The sequence below is a fragment of the Pogoniulus pusillus genome, chromosome 33 (genome assembly GCF_015220805.1).
Source record: "Pogoniulus pusillus isolate bPogPus1 chromosome 33, bPogPus1.pri, whole genome shotgun sequence".
NCBI classification, from domain to species: domain Eukaryota; kingdom Metazoa; phylum Chordata; class Aves; order Piciformes; family Lybiidae; genus Pogoniulus; species Pogoniulus pusillus.
In genome coordinates this window covers 369,785-385,947 of record NC_087296.1, presented here as the reverse complement: position 1 = coordinate 385,947, position 16,163 = coordinate 369,785, and the positions used below count along the sequence as shown (strand labels likewise).

Genomic DNA, 16,163 nt, shown 5'->3' with positions numbered 1-16,163 from the left:
CCATGGTCTGGCCTTGAGCTCTGTGGTAAAGGGTTGGACTTGATGATCTATGAGGTCTCTTCCAACCCTGATGATACTGTGATACTGTGATATTTTCATGCTATTTCCTGAAATCTGCGAGGCAGGCAACCAAAACCATCCTCCCACCCCTCTGCAACCAGAAAACTGCAGGAACCTGAGGAGCTCCATTTGCTGATGCCAATAGCATAGCAGCAAATTATGTGCCAAGAGTGGTACAACTGCTCTGCCACATCCCTTTGTGGAGAGCACAGGGAGCCTGCCGACCCACAAGAGCTGAGCACCCAGCTTGTGAGCAGCGAAGGCTAACAAGAAATACCTCTGGGGAACTGGAAATGTGGGGAAATCACAACACACTTTGTTGCTTTGTCCGTAGAAGATATGAATTTGTGCTGGGGCTTGTTGTTGTTGGGGGTTTGCCCTGTGCAGAAATTCCCAGACTTTCCCTCCAGGGAACTAGCAGGCACTGAGCTGATCTAATCTCCTTGCCCTGTGAGCACCATCACCTCTGAAGCCATAACACAGCCCTGTGTGTTTGCTGCTTATTCTGAGGACTGAACTTTAAACTGGGCTTTCATTCAGGTGTCCCTGCTGAAGGAACAAAAGGCAAGGGAGAGCCTGGAGCAACAGCCTGCTCTGCAGTGGCTGCGAGCCATGAGCAGTGCTGGAGCTCACCATGGGGACCTGCAGCCCTGGCACTTTGCTCCTTAAGGAGGAGAATGATGGCAAGTGGGAGCCACAAGAGGAACCTGGCACTGGCACACCAGCCATGAGACCTTCTGGCCGTGAAAGAGGCAGGGTAAGGAAAAGACAAATGACATCACTTGCATCTACTGCACTACAGCAGCTTACACCGCAGCAAACTAAGCCAATCAGAGGATGCTGGTGGACACCCAATGACTCTTGCTCCAAGTGGTCTCCTAGGATGCCAGAAATCCCATCCAGGGTTTCAGCCTCTAAGTTTCTGCCAAAGTGCAACAGAGTATTGCCCAGAAAGGCAATGCCCTTTCTGTTGGCAGGAAGCAGATTCTCAGGCACAGATTCTGGTTACAAATTGTGCTTCAGCAACAGTTACACCCTGAAAACATCCGAACCCCTCTAGCCCAAAAGTGCTGCCTCTGTACCTGGGCAGCCCTGAGCATTAACTTTAAAGGTGGAGGCTGCACCATAGGTACAAAGGAGAAGACCAAAGCCAGCACCATCGTTCTCACCAGTCTGTTTAGGTGCAATCCAAGCAGCTGGCCCCTGCCGCACAAAGGCAGTTGCACAACAGAGGCAGGAAATCTCAACCCTGCCTGCGAGGCCTTTAAAGTTCCCACTAGGATGAAGAGTGCTATAAAAATATTTTCAAACCTGTAACTACCAAAAATGGCTTCACTCAGCTCTGGTGTGCTGCCAGAGCACCAATTAAATTGCCTTGATAACGTTCTGATTAGGCTCCACTTTTCATCAGTTACAAAGCTCTTGATTGAAGCAGAGATTTGCAATGCTGAAAGAAATGACCTTGTGATGTGGATTTTTATCAATGACTTTTTACCTTGCTGGTTTCCAATTACATGACAAATAAATAATAGCACTTGCAGCTTCTATTATACTTCTGAGGATCCCAAAGTGCTCCACTGATTAATTAGCTGTGCGAGAGCTGTGAGAGGTAGGTAGGTGCTACCCTGATCTTACCAACAGAGTTCCAATGTGCTATCTCTGTCCTGCTCAGGTCAATGGCAAAAGTCCTCCTGGCTTTGATGCAGGTAGGATTTCAGCCAGAGTATAAGCAGTGTGGCCAAGGTCACAAAGTGTCTGCAGCAGAGCTGGGACATCTCTCTCCCCTTTCAGCACGGCTGCAGCTAAAGCCATACAGCCATTCAGGTAAAATGCAGCCAAGGTTTCAATGACACTCTCAGCAAGTCACCTTCGAAAGTGACCACAGACCCCTGCCACCTTCATTTTAAAAGGTTAAAAAAGGAAACTGGAGTAATTTTAAAAGCCACTTGATTGGTGGAGAAGAAAAGAGCACACAGTCCACACAGTGTCCTTGCAAGTCCTCACCAGTCTGTGGTATCAAAGTGCGACACTTCCAAGAGCTGGGATGCCTGTGCCAAGAGGCAGCTGAGCGAGCTGGGCTGAGCTCTCTGAGCACACACAGCGTAAGCCTGTTGTAACCAGTTCTGCTGGGAAGCAGCCTCTCAGGCAGCTGCATCCCTGGGTCTGACCAAGGTGTGCTGGGTGCCACAGCAGGGAGAGGGCAGAAGGCCACAATCCCTGCTGACCTTGGTGCCACGTCAGTAAGGGCAAAAGACTGAGCAGGATTTGGCAGCCCCACCAAGGCAATGCCCAGGCCATGCCCTGAATTAACTCTCAGCACCAAGGCAAAGCAGGAGGCCCTTGGCCACACATGCTGCATTTGCTGGGTTTGGCCCACAGCTGCTCATGCTCACAGAAACCATGGCACACCAGAAAGCTGCTTCCAGCTGCCTTTTGCACTCCTGGTCTCCAGAGATCTCAGGCAGAAAATCCCTGCCCTTTTCCATCCAAAAATTCACACAGAACATGAGGGCCAGGAGGGACCTCGGGAGACCATCCAGTCCAGCCCCCTGCCAGAGCAGGACCACCTGGGGCTGGTTTGTTGCTTTGTTTGTTTACAGTCCAGTTTGCCTTTTTATTTTTTTCTTAATCCCACTTCCCCCTCATCTCCCATTTCCCCACCTTCCTCCTTTTCTTTCCATCTCCTTCCTTTCCTCTCCATCTCTCTCCTTTCAGCACCACCTCCCCTATCCACCCCACTCAGCATTTTCCCCCAAACGCACAGCACCTGGGTCCTGTTGGAGTCTCCTCCCACCCCAGGTGTCACCACTTTGCCCTCCCTGCCCACTCCCCTTTATAACTGGCCCTAGCAGTAGCAAGCCTCAAGCTTGCCCATTGTGGGCAGAAGGATCCTCCTCGGATCATCACCGGTGAGTCCCTGTGGTGTGCACTGGTGAATGGTGGAGGGGATTCAAAAGGCCGGGGGGCCTGTGTGGCCCCCCGGCTCGTTAGGGTACAAACAGAGACATGCTTAGTGGTCACTTAGCATCACGATGGTGGTTGGGTCACCTTCTATAGAATCATAGAATGGTTTCCTGGTAGGCAAAAGAGGCTCTCCATGGGGCAGTATTGCCCCAGCCCTTGTGCTCTGTGTTCTCAGGGCCATCACCAGTAACAAGCTGGCTGTGCTGCAAAGGCTGTGCACACAGGCAGGCTGTGGGGTATGATTAGGTCCTGCTTAGGGGCAGCAAAATGAAGAAGAAGCCTTGGAAGACTCCATGCTGACAGCTCGGCACTGAGAAGTGGAGGCTCTTGTATCACAGGTATGGAAATGAACTGTTGGATGTAGTAATGATAAATGCAGTGATTTTATGTAATTGTCTCACTGTGGTGCAGCTGTTGTCCAGCCATGGAGAGGAGAGAGCTCAGTAAGTGCTGATAGAGGGTTGGAATGACCTTAGGGATTGGTGTAGCAAATGTAAACAAGTGGAAGCCTGGAGTCTGTGGGTTTTGCCTCTCTCTGCTGACCTAGGCTCGCCAGACACAACATACGTGCTGCTGAGAGACCATGAAGAGTGTCTGCACCAGGTAGTGTGCAATCCTAACGCAGGTGTGCATAACCAATGGCAATCTGAGATGATTTGTAACCTTCTTGTGTGGCCTTCTGATAAAAAAAATACATAACCCTATGCTTGGGGTGCAGCAGAGGGGTGGGATTCGGATGGGATTGGATTGGCTTGTACCAGGCCTTTGCCCCATTTCCTGTTACCCCCTGCTACTGTGGTGTCACAGCCTGTGACAATAAACCAAGCAGAGCCACAGGGCTTTCAAAAGTTTTTATTTGTACCCACAGAGCCTGGAAGAATGCTGAAGATCTGCCTGCAGGCAGGCGTGGTGCTGCCTCCTGGGAGACTAGCAGGAAGATTTATCACCTCCTTCCAGAGACTTGCAGCAAGGAGGAGTGTCCAAATGTGTTTGGAGAAAACAGATAAAAGATTTGACCTCCAGTCTGTGCTAACAGCAGTGGGCACTGAACTAGATGATCTGACTGGCAAGCTGAATTAACCTGACCACTAAGTGGAGGTGATTAAAACCAGGGCTGGACAGACTTCCTTGCAGACAGCAAGGACACAGATCACTCCATTCCACATGTCCCTGGCACACTAACATTTGCCTCTGGAAGAACAGCTTTCAAAGCTGGACACAAATCAATCACCATCTCTGTTTATCTGCTAAGGCTTCAGCTGACAAAGCAAAAACCTTTTGATTACATTAGAAACAAAAACAGCAGCCCAGGGGGTTTTGTTTCTGTTTTGGTTGTTGGTTTGTTTTGGTGTTTTGCCAAGGAAAGCATCTATGTAGCAAACCACAGAAGATGCTAAAAGAGAAATAGCAATCCAGTACCATGCAGACCAAAGTGGTTCTTCTGCCTGTTTCTGCACTGGGTTTTCTGTCTCTCTTCCCATCACCTGCACTCCTCTCCTCTACTGAATGCAAATGCAAAGAAGCTTAAATCCAATACAGAAAGTCACCAAGTTCAGGCAGATTTGGAATGAGGTGAAGAAAGCTCACCCAGGCTCACAGCCTAATTCTGGCTTCAGTAATTCTGAAAGCAAACAGAGCCTGCATCCATCAGGGGAGAGCCTGGAGCAGCCTCTGGCAGCAGGGATATGGAGCTGTACCCTCTCAAATGCAGGGGGGTTAACAAACTTCTCTGAAACTGTCCTTTGGCTCTCTTCTGGCTGCCAGCTGAGACAGGGCAACACAAACCTCACAAACTACTATTTCAAGTATGTTTATAGCAATGTTGCAACATCATTATTCCAACCACTCTTGTTATGGCAGCCAAGCTGTTTACAGACAAAGAAATGTTCCTGCAGCAAAAGGAATCACAAAGAGCTGTACCAACAGTTTGTGAGCTGGAGTGGGACACATCTACTGCTCAGACACACAGGACCATCAGCCTGGAGTGGGACAAGAAGAAAGTCATCTCTGATAGTAACCATCCTCCCCTCCTCCTAACTCACTGCTTCTTACCCCTCTGCAGTCTGTGGAGTACCATAAACACACGTGACAGCTTCAGAGTTTTGGGTAGCTTTGTAAAATAAATCTCCAGCAGCTATAGCTCTCAAAGCTCAGCCAGAGCTGTTGCTTCCAGCACATTATGCTCATAACAAGGATGGTAATAGCTTTAGCCCTTTCCATTGGTCCTTGCCCATTTGGGGTCGTTTGGCTCTGCATTTAAATTCTGGTGGGGTTTTTGAAGTATCACAAAAATACAGAGATAAGAATTTACAGGGAAAACATCACGTGAGCTGGCAGAGAAAGGATTGGTTTTGACAAGCATGTGGATTGCAGAGGAGGGTAATGGGTGAGGAGATGGCACCGTCCTAGGAGAAATGTCATGGAAACAGAGGCATTCCCACTATGGGCACCAGCTGGCAAATCCCATCCTCTCTTTCAGGGCAAAGAATTTTCACCCAAAGGATTCAGTCCTTGCTTGAAAGCACTGTCCTGCTCTTTGTCCCGTGGGACTCGCAGGGGCTCCATCCCAAAGATGCTCACCCATCAGGAGATCTGGAGAGGGTGGCCATGTCCTTGAAGACTCTGATGTTTGCTGCTGCCAGCTAAACACGAGGCTGTGCTTTCCTTCATGTTATTTACAAGTTGTAGTAAGCTCTAACAGCTGAGGTATCTGTGCTCTTCAGCTGATGGCTTCAAGCGGAAGAGTCTGAAGTAATCCAGCACAGACAGAGACAAGCCCTGAGTTACTGCATCTAAGTCCATACCTGGCAGGAGAAGGTGCAGCCTTCGGCAGAGGAACGCCTGCTTTCTGCTCCTCTAGGAGGAGGAGACTCAGTTCAGCACCTTTGCAGTCACAAGCAAATGTCTTCTTAAGAGCTGCTCTCGTCTCTCCTTTCAGTTCAGGAAGCTTTCTCATTCCTCTCCAGCAGCAGACACCTCTCACCCAGGAGTCTCGCAGGCTGTTCTCCCAGGGATGATGTCCCTCAGACGCAGTGGTGGATGCCAGGTTCTCCTAACAATGAGAGAGAGCTGAGTGTCTGCACACGGGTGTCACAGCTGCTAACCACGGCACGCAAGGCTCCAGCACACAGACCAGAGGGGACAGCGCTCAGGCACCAGAGCTCCTTGCAGTGTCACCGACAGCTGTGCTGCTGGGCAGGGACAGAGCTGCAGAGCTGAGCAGCCAGGGCTGCAGCTCCAGAGCTGGTGCTGAGCCTGCTCCCAGTGTAAAGCTTTCCAGTCACAGGAATGCTGGAACAGCCTAAGGATTGCTAAGTGGGTTAGTCATTTTCTTCTGGTCACGACTTTCACTTGGGTTGTGCACAGAAACACAATGTGGTGATATTCATAAAAGGCAAAACCTCAGCTGTGCACATTTGGGGGTTTCTTTCTCTGAGGTTAAATGATTATATTAAATCCCCGTGATTTTTTTACTTTTCTGCTTTCATTTTTTAACCAAATGGTCATTCTGTAGGAAACAGACAGCAGCTGAGTGTCCAGGTTTCACAAGAAGAGCGGATCAGTTCTGTCCGAGAGTTACCTGCAGGATCTCATCCCAAACACGAAGCACACAAACCCTTCTGCCTGCAAACACTTCACACAAACCTTGCCTGGAAAGGGAAGGAAAGAGGCTGTTAGGCTGGAGCTAGCTCGTGTTACAGAGATATCCCAGGCCAGGAGTGCCCTTGGACAAATGGCAGCCACTAAAGGGTAAAGCACTGGGGATAAAAACTGCACTAAACGCAGGTATTCCTGAGTATAACTGAACTGCCGATTCAGAGACCAGGCTTCCCTTTGATCCAGACAGCTTGGGGTTGTGATTTGGAACTGTTTCAGGATCTGAAACCCTCTTCTTGCACAGGGGAACTTGTGAGGTCAGGGAATTAGCCACTGCAACTACTACTTCTATGACTTCAGCAGAAATGACACTATGTGGTGCTAGTCAATATAATATTCTATTCCTTGTTAGAATTAAGCTGTAGAATTGAGTTTTTTATTCTCAGTACTGTGGTAAAAAGAGGCTTGACAGGAGGGAGCATAAAATGTCTTTTGCAAACAATCCATGCTGTAATTGGATTGTTCTGAAAACCTAATCCTTCCCTCTGGTGTAAAACCAGCCTTTAGACTCACAGCTCTCGGTAAATACAAACATGCAAAGTGGCTTTAGTTCTGTTCCCCTCTTCCCGCTCACTCTTCTGCACCTTCAAGACGGAGAGATGCAGCCTGAATGCTGAATGCAAGCTTGCAAATGTTTTCTGCTTCTGCTCCCTCGCTTCCCCTCTCAGGAGGCTGATGCAACACCTCCCTGCACTGTCACTTGCTGGAGCCTCAGCTCCTGCACTGGTGTATCTGGCCAACAATTAAGAAGCTCTCTGCCTGAGCAATCCTCTTCCTCACAGAATCCTTAGCTCTTGTTCCCTAGTGTTAGTTGAGCAGAGCGTTGCATCTTTATACACACAGAGCAACCACCAAGAAATCAATTCAGGCTGGTTTGCCTCCATTCTGCACTTTCAAAGGACCATCATCAGTTCTTTTACACATCCCTTCCTAGCTTTAAAGTAGTGCCTGAGTCCTCCTCTCCCCTGGCAAAAAAAAAAAAAAAAAAAAAAAAAAAAAAAAAAAAAAAGGGCCAACCAGTCCAGGTAGAAGTCCTCTGTTACTATTAACACCTAAAAATATGATCAGGAAACAAAAGCTGTGCTCCTCTGTCCAATTTGATGTCTTTTTCATGCTGCCTCGGTGATGGCCAAATAATTGGTTGTTCACTTGTGTCCTTGTCTCCCCCGACAGTTCCACAGATGCCCTGAACAATGCTCCAAAGCCTGCTTTCAGTAGGGGCAAATCCTCATTAATCATTGCTGGCTGACAGCACAAGGGAACACCTGCATCTGGCGCAGGGAGCAGGCGGGGGCTGCTGGCACGGCATTAAAGCCCAAGCAATTCGAGTTGTGGGAGCAGGCTCCTAATAGCCATGTGCAAGAGCTGCCTCTCCTCGGGTTTGCCTTTCATTAAACAGCTAAAATTAGACCTGTGGCTCATGTTGGGATTCAAACACCAATGTGTCCTAGGCAAATCAGGGAAGGAGCAGTACTGTATGCTCTGATAAACGGCTGCTAAATTCTTTATGCTCAGATCAAGCAATGTTAGCATTAAATACTGATGGACTGTCACATAATTTTCATTTAGGAATGGCTGCACTTGGAGCTTCATGTCCTGTGGTGCTCATAAATATTTCCCCCTGCTATATTTCACAAGCAGATGACACTGACTCCACAGAAATTCCTGCCACGGAGCCCCACGTCTGTGCTTTACATAAACTGCTTTGTGTACACCAGCCCTGGTGAGCAAAGCACCATCAGAAGGTGCCAGAGTGCAAAGGCAGCCACAGCCAGCCCAGCCCTGCAAAGCTCCAGCTCCTCCTGACAGCACTGTCCTGGCAGGAGAGTTGTCAGACTTACTTTCAATCATTCTCACTGCACTGGGAGTACAGTGCAGGGATTTTCCTCCCCAGGACAGTGGGAAAGGCCTAAGGAGACTGAATCCAACTTGCTCTTTGCTTTGTTTGTTGTGTGGCTCTTCCATAGAGCTGACTCACATACCCTTATCTAACCACATAGGGCCATGCAGCTCTGTGGTGGGTTTCTGGCTGACTTCAGTGGGCTCTGGGCAGGCCCTCAAGTTCCATCTCGTGTGTGGGAAGAGAGGCACAGACCAAAGCTGCAGAGAACCACCATGAGCTGAGCACCGTTGGCCACTGACAGTTTGTTGCTCCACACCTATGACTGAGCACAGCCAAGCTGGTTCCCATCTCAGACAAAAAGTCAAGGCTGATACAAAGGGCACCTTCTAAAGGCAGTCAGTTGTCACCCACAGAGCACGATGAAGTTTGTAGCAAGGTCGGAGGGGGAGCAAAGGCAAGAAGAGGTCCAGATCTCTGGGCATGAGCACACTGCTAGTACTGAGGTGCTGCATGCAGTGGAGAAGAGCATAAAGCACAGCTGCCACACCAGCTACAAACTCAGTTGGAAATACATTCTCCTGTAGGCTGATACTGATGGAATAAGTCATGAGACAATTGCTGGAACAGAATTTTCCTTTTATGAGAATTAAAAATGTGAACCTTCATTTGCAAATAGAAATCATGCTCTGTGCAAGCAAGATTAAAGCTGGTGTGGAGTATATTTACCAAGCAACACAACCAGCAAGGAATGGTGGCCCAGAAAAGCTATGAAGGGCCACATGTGGGAAACAACGAGTCAGACAAGCCTGCTTACACAGCCCACAGCTAATGCCAGATGCTGGTGGTTTCGCAGTTCCTGACCAGAACTTCACAGGTACTTATCCTGCGCACTTCACTGTCAGCTGGACACAGTGACAGGAGAAGAGAAATGGCCATCACCTGCACAGCATGGCAGTGATGCCATCTGAGTGCCAGCAGCTCAGGAGAGCAACACAGGCACTGATCTCTAGAAGCCACCAATGCCTGAAGCCTTTCCTCCACTGAAGCATCTCTTCTGCAGAACCTGGCCCGGGTGCACGAGAACTCTGGGTCGTGGCAGAGCCACTGCCCTCAGGGTAATAGTCTCCTAAGATCAGGAGAATGTCAGCTCTTTAGAGCCCCTGTTAGGACTTACAGGTACATGAGTGACTGTACAGCTGTTTGCAGGGATGGTGAATACCTGAGGCTGTGAGGGTATCTCCTTATTAACTGTGGGGAGCTCCTGGGAGTGGGAAGCCCTGGTCCAGTGTTTTGCTGGCAAATCGTCACACATGCAGGAGGCTGCAGTGCAAACTGGAGCTGCCCTCAGGCAAGCTTTCCAAAACCTCTCAAACTTGCTGTGTCACTAATTTCACACGCAGGCAGAGCATCTCCTGCCCCAGCCGCAGGGCTCTGCTCTTCGGACAGAAGGGGGAGTTCTTCAAAGAGACATCAAGGCAAGAAACGTAAAACAGTGGAGCAGAAAGCCAAAAGCCCTTCACAGTGTCCTGTCCTCCACCTAGCCCTCCTCTGCTAGTCCTGCAGATATGTCCTTGGCCTGGTCTAAGCTCTGGACACAGCCAGGTACTGCCAGAGGGGAAACATCAGAGGAATGTCCTGGGTGCCTGAAAGCAGCCTTGCCCAGCCTTTTAGCAGCTGTCTTTATCTTGGGTCTTCCAGCAAAGGAGAGCACACACAACTCAGCCCCTAACTACCCCCCAGGGAACGCAGGCTACCCAAGGCTGCACCTTGCTTCCTCACCACATCCTTCTCCCCCAGCCACTGTGGCAGTCATCTATAGGACAACATACTTGGGGTGGAGGCAAGGGGAATGAGGGGCTATGCAGCCTAAATAACATTAGAACAATTAGTGTGTCAGAGAAGTTGCTCTTGCTTTTTCCCACTATATTGCTCTCCTATAATCCCTAAAGTATAAAGAATAATTAACTGAATCCAATTACTCCTGATTTAGAACACCTGTTTCCAAAGGCCTTTGAATTACTTTTCTTCTTTTTTTCCCCTCCCTTTGCTCTTTGTTTTAAGATGAAATACATATCCCTAGTCAGCTGCTCTTAGGAGCCCAGAGATTTGCATTTTCCAGGCATGAAGACAACCTGTTGTAAGCAAGCTGGGAAGACTTAAAAGCCTGGGGAAGCCGGGTGTGTGCACTGCAGCAGCAGGAACTTCCTTAACTCTTCCTTCTCCAAACTGCATTCCTTCCATCAGCATCCCCACACACCCATCAGCACCTCCACACCCCCTGCCCCTGAGGAGGGCCTTGCCTCTCAGCACGTCACTCCCAGTGGCTGGCCACTCTGACCTCCTGTCCTGAAGTACAGTGGAGGCTGTGAGCTCCTTTCCTTCCCTTCACCAGCTATTCCCATGCAAAATGAAACATGATGTGGACGGAAGAACAGCTGACTCCTGAAGCACATAGCTGCTTCCCAGAGCCAGGGAGAGTTTTAACAGGATTTGTGTTTGTGTATTGATTAGACACCTCTAACAATCCCCACCCTGACAGCTCAGCCACAGTGCAGACAATGAGGTAGTAAGACACTTATTATCATAGACCTGTTTTGAGACTAGACACAGTAATTAGCTCTAAGCCGTGACTGTAGGTGTGACCTACTAACCACATTTTGGAAGCAAACCAGCTTTGCCATTCAGGCACGGTACCATACTGCAGGGGAACGGAAAGAAAAGATCTGCCCAGGTCTGCTGCCTGGATTCCCTGAGTTGGGTGTGAAGACATTGTTACGAAAGGAAGAGAATTTATTTTCCCTCTGTTAGAGATCAAAGAACTTGAGAGAGACATCCTTTCGTTCTGCAGTTTGTAGGCAACCTCCTGCTGCCAGGGCTGCATGGTACAAGGGGTTAGAGCCTCTCACTTGGGGGCTGCCTGCAGGTGAACACACACTGCTAAAGCTGGAGGGAAAGGGGACTCTGAGCTTCACGAGTTTAGAAACAGGCTGGCAAAGGACTTCTAGCCATGATAAGCATTGCAGTCCTGCTCTCTCCCAGCCCTTGCACATCTACTACCTTTTGAGGAAGGCTTATGGAGCTCTGGAGCACGACGATGGCATCACAGCCAGGAAGGGACTGTCACTGTGTTTGCATGGAATAGCAAAGAGACTGCGAATGGGCTAAAACTGGAACACTCGTAAAGCCTTTCAACCAACTGGGAAGCACAAGATACGGCTAATAATCAGGGGGGCAATAGATTAGGGAGTTAATTAGAGAAGGAGATCCTGGATAATCAGGATTCCATTGTTTTCCATGCTGACAACAAGGAAGATAAGCCAATGGTAGCACAGTCACTTGTGTCTAGTGCTCCTCTGAAACGTTCCTATTTCAGTGCCTGCTACCCAGACACAAAATGCTGCATGAATGCAGTCCCAGTTCAGCACCTGCAGGTGCAAACCCCAAAGAGATGGCTGGGGAGGGGCAGATGCTGACAGGATTGCAGTCTAGACTCCTCACTCTAAATCCATTTAGTGCTATTAACCATGACTGGGTGTAATAGCTCTGTGTACATTAGCACCAGGATAATTCTCCCTGCTTTGCTAAATATCAAATGTGTGTATTCATAGATCCTACATAAAGCAAACATCAGAGGTGGCAAAAGGAAAAGCCTGGCATGCCTCTTTGCTGTACAGTCTGCATGTGCCAGTGTTGACTAAGAAAAAGCTAACTAGAGCAGGCAGGATTTCTTAAATATAGCAGCACCATCCCCGGCCTGAGCAGCAGCACAGATAAAGCCTCTCCCTTCCATGCAGCCAGAACTGACACACAAAGGGTACACGATTAGAAAAGAAAGTTAAGAAATGTACACGTCCACTGCATGCAAACAGCCACAGAAACCCAACTCAATCCAAAGATAATCTCCTTCAAGGGAATGTGTTTGCTCCCTAACAATCCAGATTTTACTACGTTGCCCAACACTTTTGAGCTCTGATAAGAAAGTGGCCCCATTCTGGGGGCAACACAGATACCTGCTGCCCAGATTATCCCTGCTCTATACATCCAGCCTTGTTAAGAAGCAGTGAAAAAAGGGATATGTAAACACAAGGAGGAAACAGAGCAACACTGAAAGCGATACTGAACTAGAGAGTCCTCCTTTGTGACAAGAAATAAAGCATGAGATTATCTGAAAAGAGAAACCAGAGCCAAAACCTAGGGACGGGCAGAGCACAGCGCAGGGTGCGCTGGCTGGAAGAGTCAGGTTGCACCCAGAGGAGGCAAAGAGATCGGAGGGTAAAAAGCCAATTAGTGGATTAAAGGGTAAGTATCCAAGTTCTGAAACAGAGGGGTGATAATATAGGCAGCTAGGGAGAGGATTAGAATAAAGAAGTGATAACAGCATTCAGCTGAGAGGGAGGGCTGTTGAGAACTGACAGGGAAAAGAAGGTACGACAAAGAAAACAAAACCCTGTCAAGGGCTGTGATGGTGAAAACCCAGACACCAAAAAAAAAAACCCAAAAACCAAAACCCCACCCCACAGTTTGGCTTCAGATTCAAGTGTCAGAAATCATTGTTGGAGGGCAGAGACAGATGGAAGGTTTGGCCATGACTGCATGAAATCAAGTGGGGGACAATAGGTTTGGAGCAATTACCACTGGGCAGTTGCTTGTCCCAAATGTGCAGGACTGAGGATTTGCAACAAAAGACACAGGGCCTCTTCATGGAGCTGTGTGAGGAGCTGTGGTCTGGGCACCTCTTTTCTGGGCTTTCACAGCACCCCAGAAAAAAACACCACTGAAAGAATCCACCATGTCCCTGGCATCTCTTTGAGCAGTCCTAACTTCCATCATGCCTGACACCAAACCCTTTATGGACCAGAAACTGGCACAACAACGGAGAGGAGAAATGATCTGAGACCTCTGCCTGGCTTCTTGCAGAGGATGCAGCCCTATCAGTGAGGAGCAAACCTCCTCCTCAGCCACCCCCTGTCCCACCTCTCACCTTGGAAAAGTGAACAACCTTAGCATCATCTGCCCGACCCTCCAGTGAGCACTTCCTGCTGTGAGTACCTGCCTTAAGAGCTCTGCTCAGCTGTATAACCTTGTAGTCAATATCTGGACATCAAAAGCCTCTGATAGCAAAACCCTACTGAATTAAAATGGGTAGACATATCATTTTGCTGGGTTTACCTAAATCCCAGGGCATACAGTAAAGAGTTTTCACAATTTGGGAAAATATTTCCTTCCCAGCCTGGAATTTGTTATAAACTGCCTTGCTGGAAAAGCCTCACTGCAATTCCTCTGAAGGGAAATGTGTTAACATGGATAACATAGGTGATTTGTATGGCCCTTGTTTGGAGTCATTTGTAAGAAACTCCATTGAAATGCAGAGATTAATCAGAGAGTTAATCAGAGATTATTTTCTCTTCGGCAGTAGGAAACAGCTTCCTCAGCTTTAAAGTGATCCCAAGGATCTAAACTACTTTAAAGACTGAACTGAAACGTAAGGGAACCTGTTAAATTACTGCCGATTACTGCCTAGATGCGCCGGTAACAACACCCAGCTTCCCTTCAGCGCAGGGTGACTTTGTGGCCCCTCCTCAGGCCAGCACATTGCTCGGCAGCCCTGACCGCAGCGCTGCCTCCTAACAGGGCTGATCTTTTCGGAGAAGCAGAGAGCAGCTCCTGCTCGTCCGGACTAGGGAAGCACCTGGCAGAGCGCCACAGCAAATCACTGGTGAAGCTGGAGAAGGGGAGGTGTCCAGGGGAAAGGAGCTGGCCACTGCTGACAGGACCAGGTTGGAGTTACAGATTCAGCCCTTGCCTTGGAAGCTACTGCAAAAAAATTCCGTGGCTCACTCTTGAGACCCTCCTCGTTTAATCAGAAAGAATCAGAAGTGCTTGATGAAATATGCAGATGACAATGTCAGGAGGCATTTTTCAATACAAAGCATTCTAATGCCATGCAAGGGGAAACAGAAGATCTCTAGGCCTGGAATAATGGAAATGGGGTGAGCTGTAACTGCTCCGAGTGCAAGGGCAATCACCAACAGATTAACAGCCATTTCTGCATTAAATTTGGAGCTCATCAAATGGCAACTGCGCAGCAAGAGGAGCACACTGTCCCCTTCTGAACAATTCATATGACGATGAGGAGCAGTACAGCATGGCTGGGAAAGAAAAACAAAACACTCAGACCCCACCAAAGCAAACCAAACTCCAGGGCAGTATCCAGAATCCTGACAATGCCTCATTTGCTTTGCTAAATACCTGCCGCACTTGGGCGGAGAGGACTGAGTCCCTTCAAGCAGAGCCACAGCTCCTGGCACGCCTTCAGAGGCACTGATGAGAAGGCACTAAATGAAGAGAAGCTAGAGTTGTACCATTTCATTTGCACTGAAGCTGTCAATGCCTCTGCTCCATTTCTGTCTAGGCACTTGGGTACGAGAATGAACAGAGTCTGACAAGCCAAAAAGAACCCTGAAGTCTTGGATCAAGGTTTGAAGGGACCTGCTCAGTTGTGTTCTGCAAAGACAGAGCAATTGGAGCTGTCAAATGCTAAGCGTCCTTAGGAGACTCACTGCTTTGTGACCCTGGCATACATGGATAAGCACCCTGTCTGGATCGGAATATGAAGGAGGAAGAGGAGCAGTCTGTGCAGCTCATCCCGGTACTGATCAGTCAGAAAATGAAGTTTGTGTGAGCTCTGACACCTTCACCAGCAGCTATCAGGCTGCCCAAGTAGCTGAACAGAGACATTTCAAAGGAAAAAAAATAATAAACCTATATAAGAGGGCTGGAGGCCAGAGGTGGAATGCAGCCTTACACATCTTTACAGGAATACTAAAGGTGGGGACAGAGCTGCCAGGCTAACTTCCCACAGCCAGCTGTGTCTGAAGGCAGAGCTAAAGCTGGAGGCCAATCAGGCAATGTCTAGGACTGCTTGTCACACAAGCAGTTGCCAACACCAGCACAGGGTAGCATAGAAAAGAAAGAAACAAAAGCCATGTTTTGGAAATTCAAAGGAACTGAGGAACTAAGCATTTCTTGGGTAAAGGAACAGGCCCAGGCTCTTCCTGTCCTCTGCCTTCTCTCCAGCCTCTATCACAGGTTTCATGAGACTCTCTGTACTCCTCATCCCCTTGAGGATGTGGGTTCAAAGAATAAGATGGCATTAGAGAAACCACCTTCCCAATCTAGCTCTCTTATCCTGGTGACCGAGCTGTGAGACTCCTTTTTTTCTGGCTGGAAGAAAAGGCAGGGTTGGGCACCAGCCCAAATGCTCAAAGCTACTCAGATCTGAGACATCTCACAGATTCACCTCTTCTGTCTCCCTTAACAGGATCCATATTCCTAATCTTAATTTTCCAAAGATGAGCTCCTCTCTAAGACCGTGAATATTTCTGGTACGACCACCCGATGAAGGTATAACTCCCATTATTTTACAAGGCACTTTGAGACATCCATCAGGAAACCTGGAGGGAACTTGGGAAAAAAAAAAAAAAAGAGACAAACAAAAGGTTGAAAACAATCCAGGAAAAGCTTCACAGGACAAAGGCAAGGCCAAGAAAGAGCAGGGCATGATTCACACCCAAGCTGCATTTACCATGTGCCCTGTCCATGGCACAGGCACGAGCCAAGATGCAGCAGATGGGCAATG

General features: G+C 48.6%; 2 long non-coding RNA genes across 2 annotated transcripts in view; one reads left to right on the top strand and one right to left on the bottom strand.

Annotated features, from left to right (window-relative positions):
• The first annotated feature begins 2,933 nt into the window (after nt 1-2,933).
• On the top strand, nt 2,934-6,497 carry LOC135189534 (uncharacterized). Its single transcript, XR_010308128.1, has 3 exons — nt 2,934-2,969; nt 3,200-3,362; nt 3,893-6,497. It is a non-coding gene; the product is annotated as an uncharacterized LOC135189534 (long non-coding RNA).
• The window catches only part of LOC135189535 (uncharacterized), a 56,744-nt gene continuing 44,441 nt past the window's right edge, over nt 3,861-16,163 (bottom strand). The window contains exons 5-6 of the long non-coding RNA XR_010308129.1: nt 6,605-6,674; nt 3,861-6,076 (exon numbers count right to left, since the gene is read on the bottom strand). This is a non-coding gene — a long non-coding RNA (uncharacterized LOC135189535). The remainder of the gene's footprint in view (nt 6,077-6,604; nt 6,675-16,163) is intronic.